Consider the following 6,563-nt stretch of genomic DNA (forward strand, 5'->3'; position numbering starts at 1 on the left):
CTAAATGGATAAGAGGGGCTTCAAGTTCGGTGTTAAATACACTTAACATCAGATCCTGTGTGGTTCAGAAGAATGTGTAAATCAGATAGGTCTGAGCGGAGATAGGGTAGACACTAGAAGGTGTCTTAGGTTGGGTTTCCTGGAAAAGCACTAAGAAAAAGGACTATGTGTGCAGGAGTTTAATTAAGGGGAGGTGGGGTGATACTCCTCTCTTGTCACATATAAGGAAGTGGGAAAATCAGGATTGGGTAGACAGGGAAATTGCAACAGAGGTCTCATTCAATCTAACAGGGAGTTTAGAGCTTGGATGGTTCTTCACCAAGGGGGCCAGGCATTGAGAAGTGATCATTTGTCTTTTATTTTGGAGGGGATGTCTTGGCACACCCCATACTATTGGGCTCATAAAATCTTAACTGATGTGCTGCGTCCCTGAAATTTTGTACTATTTATTTTCCATCTTATAGAATGTGTCTAAAGTCCCCCAACACACATACTTCTTGAAATTGATTTTTTAAAAAATTAATGTATAGAACACTACCTGCCTTTTAGAAAAGATTCCTGGAGTCACTCAGCACTTATGCTTCCTTCTCATGGGCTAGAACTTAGTCCAATAGCCCTGTCTAGGTTGGGAAATGGAGGTTTTCATTCTGGGCAACCAAGTGTGCAGGTAAAGATTGAGATTTCTGTTATAGACAATGGACAAGGAGGAGGGCCACTGACCATCTCTGCCATAAACGTCAAATACATTTAAACATGGAACATTTTAAACATGGTTATTATTATCATTTAAACATACATTTAAACAAGGTTAAACAACTGTAGGAGTTACTGCTATAGAACCAAATGTAAATGCCACACCTTTTGACAATATAAAAACACCAAGTGAAATAAGTGAATAACAAGTGAAATAAGTCACACAGAGAAAAACAAATACCATATGATATCACTTATATGTGGAATCTTAAAAAGTAAAACAAACCTCATAGATACAGGGAGAATAGGCAGGAGGGTGGTGGGGGGCAATGGATGAAAGGGGAAACAAGGTACAAACTTTCAGTTGTCAAATAAATAAGTCCTGGTGAGGTAATGTATGGCAGGGTGACTATAGTTAATAATATTTTATTGCATATTTGAAAGTTGCTAAGAGAATAGATCTTAAAATTCTCACCACAAGAAAAAGTTTCTGTAACTATCTATGGTGATGGATGTTTACTAGACTTATTGTGGTGACCACTTCACAATACATACAAATATCAAATCGTTATATTGTATACCTGAAACCAATATACTGTTGTGTGTAAATTATACCTCAATGAAAAATATAGTAGGGGAGGTGAAATAGGTCTGTGAGACCCACCAAGCAGCAATCCATTTTAAGGTAAAAGTGATGGATCTGGGATCAGGTGTGAGCAGGGCCACAGCACACTGTATGGACAAGTACTGTTTGGAGGCAACCGTCAAACCTGTGACTCGTTACGGTAGGGTGATCTCTCACACGTTTGCTCTCAAGGCAAATGAGGTTAGAATAACATTGGTGATGTCTCATGTTCTTTAACCTTCCAGGAGACAGGGAGTTACTCTCCATGACAGGTTAATTCACTTCCTCAGGCAGCTCCCCATCGGGAATCCTGTTCCTTCCCACACAGTGCTCATAACTACTCAGGCAACTGATTTGTTCAGATCACTTATAGCTAAAAAGTATGAAAGTCATGGACATGGGGGAAGAATGAAAGTTACCCCTGTATGTGTTATCTAGCATATGTAGAAAACAATTCATCAAAGATTGAGTGACAAGATCTGCTTACGTTTAGAAAAAGGTTGACTTGGGGATTACAGAATAGTGAAATTAATCTTAAATGTATGTATTGTGTATTGAGAAGAAACTTTACGTGTGGTGAAGTAATTTAACAAAGCAATTATTTTTAAGGGAAGTTGATAGTCTCAGTTTTTATAAGTTTTACTTTTTCAGTTGTTTTATTCAATGTTAATTTAACTCAAAGGTATTTAATTTCAAAGATCAGTTATAAAGCATACTTTTCTCTCTTGGGACAGGTATTTGGTCAACTAAGTGATCCAGTAGTAGCATAAATGTAGTCATTAATGTAGTCATTTAGGAACACTTTTCTATTGTGCCACAAGATGGCAGCACATGCAAGGGTGCCTATTTACAGTAACGTATTAGTGTACAGTTAACGTATCTTTTGGTTTGGGGACATGTAAAGAATGATTCAAAGGTGAACTTCCACCTTCTATAATGTAACCAGTTTACATTTTTGCTTATTTTATTGTTCATATTCTTAAGTTCTAGAGCAATGTGTATTTATCACCCCATGATGCAGAATCTAAATTTGTTCTTTTATAAATTAAACTACCTGGTGAAAAATCTATTTACTTTTAGGCCAGAAGACGATATCCTTAATCACAAATCTTATTTGACCTCTCTTCTGACTTACTGACTTAGAGGGGGAAACATCTCAAACTGCTATTCCCTCTGAAAAGTTGTTCCACCAGTTTCCACACGGCTCTCTAATTTCCGTTGGTCTATGCTCAGTTTAGTTCAATGAGGTTTTCCATGACTCTCCTGTAAAAAATAATGACACCATAAAGCCCCTTCCTCCCGTAGTACGCCTTTCCCCCCATCCTGATTTATTGTTAAAATTTACATTTATCATCACCCAATTTATAATACATTTACTTGAGTATTTGCTTGTTTGTGTCCCCCCTAATAAGATGTAAGCTCCACACAGACAGATTTTGTTGCTTTGTTCATTGTTGTATCTGCAGTCCCAAGAATAGTTCCTGCACATGGTGGGTGTTCAAGAAATAGGCACTGAAGGGGTTTCCATGGAGGCTGGAACAAATAAGTATAACAAGATGGTAGGTGTGTTTAAACAGGACAAGTGTTGTAAATGGAAGAGTCCTAATCTAAGACTACAGAGGTAGAAGTTTCATTTCTGTTCTGCCCCGCTGACAAGGCACCTTGTGCTGTTTTTCAAACTTTGTGGGTTTCTATTTAGTCAATACAGATGATAAAACCATTTTTACTCACATTTCAACATAGGTTTGGATCTTCAAACATGTGATGACTTCCAGATTTGTATCTCCAGCCAGGACTTCTCTCCACTCCAGACCTCAGTGCCCACTCCATGTCTCTATTTGAAGGTCTAATGGACTCCTCACGTCTAAAAACTGAACTCTTGGCAATTCTGTCTTTCTGGTGACTCAGGTCCTAACCCTTGGGTTTGTTCTTGCCTCCTTCTTTCTCCCATATTCTAACTTCTAATTTATCTGTGTACACTTTTAGCTTCATTGTTTTAAGAGATCCAAACTCTGACCACTTTTCTCCATCTTCACAATTGTCAGCCATGTCTAAGGTACTCTCATTCCTGGAGTAGATGAGTGCAATAGCTTCCTAACTGGTCTCCTGGTTCTGCTGTGTCCCATCAGTTTATTTTTAACCCAACATCCACGGTGACTTTGTTAAAATGTGTGATCATATTACTCTTCTGCTCCCAAACACCAATAGCTTCCCATCTCACTCAAGAATGGTTCAATCAGTGATACCGAGTATCGATGCCCTCTGACACATGCACCTCGTCCTTACTTCTCTGATCTCACCTCATATCAGTTCTCCACTCCCCGCCCCCGCCGCTGCCCCCTCTCCTTGTTTGCACACCGGCTCCTCTTCTCTCACACAACAGGCTCTTTGCCCTTCCTTAAACGGTCCAACCAGACTTCTCCAGCAGGCTCTTTGCACCTGCCTGGAACATTCTTTCTCTAAATACCTGCTGTGACTATACCCTTACCTCCTTGAAGCTGATGCTCAACTTTTACATTTTCACAAAGGCCTCTCTGGTCACCCTATTACATTTTAATCTCCCCCGATACCACCATCCCCATTTCCTGCTTCATTTTTCTGTAATTCATGCTACTATTATCTAACATGGTGTATTTGCTTGTTAGTTTTGATCATTGTCTTCCTTTCTCTACTAGAATGTAAGCTCCATAAAGGGAAATTGTCACTTGTGTTTTAACAGAGCACTTGTGATAACGGAAAAGGCTTACGTTCCTCGACTTCCCTCATCTGCCAAGAGTAACCACAAAACGAACATTTGAGATGCCCAGGTACAGTTACATATGATACTTTGTTATAATTAATCATATATGTATATGTCTTCCTCATTAGATATGAGCCACTTGAGGTATTTTATTTCTATTTCTATCCCCAGCAAGGTGCCTGGATGATGAAAGATAGTCAGTAAATGTATTAACTGAAAGGAACCATATAAAAACACATACACATTCATAGCGTATGGCTAGAACGTAACAGTATATTAACAAACACACCAGAACTTATACATATAATAGAATATTTCTTTTTTTATTTATCTTCAAAGAAGAACTATCTTGCCTGAGTTAGAATTCAGGTTTCTTTTATACTGAAAGGGGAGGGAGTAAAGTCAAACATTTTTGGGTTCTGGTCAGCCTCTGGAGGGAATGTGTTAATTTCTTCCTCCCAGCAGTCATTCACAGGTGGGTCTGGTCAGGATGTTCCTGGTGACCTAAACAAAGGTATTTTAGCTTACTGTTCATTACCCGGAAGGAAGGGTTCCCAGAGATGGGCCATTATGTGAAAATTAAGCTTATAGGCAACATTCCTTTAGTGACTAACTTGTAATAGAATACAAAGGTTCTTCCTTATTCCAACGTGGGAGTTAAAAAGATACTCAAAATTTGCCTTTTTGGGGGGAACATTTCCTTTGTCTTTGCCTTCAATGTATGAACCAGTTTTTTAAAAATATTATCAATAATGTCAAATCATCATTTGAAGGTAGATTTATTTTAGGGGCAACTCAATCTGGAGCTAAATTTAGTGAATACAGTGCATATTGTCTGGGGTCCAAAACAAGTTGTGGTGATAATGTAAAATTTATCTTGTCTCATGTAACTTGTAAACTGTCTATGACTATAAATTTTAAAAATATATTTCAATGATGATGACTAGATAATCCTAGTCTTTCAGAGAAACCATGTGACAAACCAACCAACTAAACTTACCTGGAAGTATAATATCTATTTTTGCTTTTTTGAAAAGTTGGGAACAGAATTTCAGGCACATCTTGAAACAACCTTATTTTTTCTGAGAAGTGAAATATTTCCTGCCATATCAGTAAACAAAGGATGTCACAGTCATCAGTGCTAGCAGCCCTCCAATGTGAGCTGGTGAGCCCTGGGGGAACTCAGGAAGGAAAGAATACCTGCCATCTAGCAGCCATCAGACTGCAGCCACTCCCTACAGTGAGCCCTGAGGAAACTCAGGATGTTGAAAATACAGGATACTGGCCCCAGAGAGCTGAGTTGCATAGCAAAGGAATGATTTCAGTGAGCCCAGACTCCTGCATCTTCCCATACATAGAAAAGCACTAAATTCCTTAATTTAGGATATCTGGTTTTCTTTAATTTACAATAATCTTTTGATAATCCCGACTACCTGCGCTTTGTTGCAAAACTTCTATATAACCTGGCTCCCCGCCTTGCCTTCTTGGAACAGTTCTCTCAGGGTTACTTGAGATGCTGCCTCCCAGGCTTGGAGTCCTAAAAATTCCTGCCAAATAAAACATAACTCTCAACTTTTAGGTTGTGAATAATTTTTTAAGTCCACATTTCCAAAGAGTCAAAGTGAGATGGTAGCAGGCACTATTAGATATTCTTCAATATCAGGGGAAGACATACTGAAAATAATACAGACTAGAAAAAAATAGTCTTGTCAGAATCTTTATTGAGGTCTAGAAGATGTGTCTTGACCACATATCCAAGTCATTTCCAGCTGGTAGACCTTTCCTGATGTGGTCACAGATGAGAAATTAGTTGCTATTATATATTGCATATTTTTTGGACATATGTAACCAGGAGACCTCACATTACTTTTGGTTTTGCTAGATCACTATACTTGAACTTCCTCTCTCGACACTCATTCATTCAACAGGTAAAAAGGGTCTGATAGGAGCAAAACATTTTGTTAGCTGGAAAACAGTAAGGTCTCTCTCATATACAACAGTGATTATTATTTAAATACCTAATCATAGAAACCTGATTGAAGTTTAAAATAATAATTAACGCGATGCAGAAGTATATAATTAGATGCTAAAATAAGCAGATGAGAAAATAAGTGCTACAGGAATTCAGATACATGAGTGTTAAAGATACTGAGATATTTTGAAAAGAAATTGGGCTCAAACTACATAGCTGGCCGTTTGAGAAGGGGCAGGTGGCATGTAAAGCACAAGGTAAGACTTAAAGTTGGAACTGGACAATTTGGGGCAAAGAGCAGTACTAGGTATTCATGGAAGACATAGGTGAATAGTTGAGGGAAAGGTGTATTTAGAAAGCATGTTGTAAGCAGAATGGGAGATTTGAGTGCTGTCTTACAAGATAGCTGAGCGTTTTTGCGAAAGAGAATGACCTAGAATTGGTGTTTTAAACATACTAATATGGTTGTTGAATGAGAAAAAGATTGGAGCAGAGAGAAATTATTTTTAAAAAATAAAAATAATTCCAAATAA

Source organism: Tursiops truncatus, chromosome 3, assembly GCF_011762595.2.
Source record: "Tursiops truncatus isolate mTurTru1 chromosome 3, mTurTru1.mat.Y, whole genome shotgun sequence".
In the NCBI taxonomy this organism is placed as follows: domain Eukaryota; kingdom Metazoa; phylum Chordata; class Mammalia; order Artiodactyla; family Delphinidae; genus Tursiops; species Tursiops truncatus.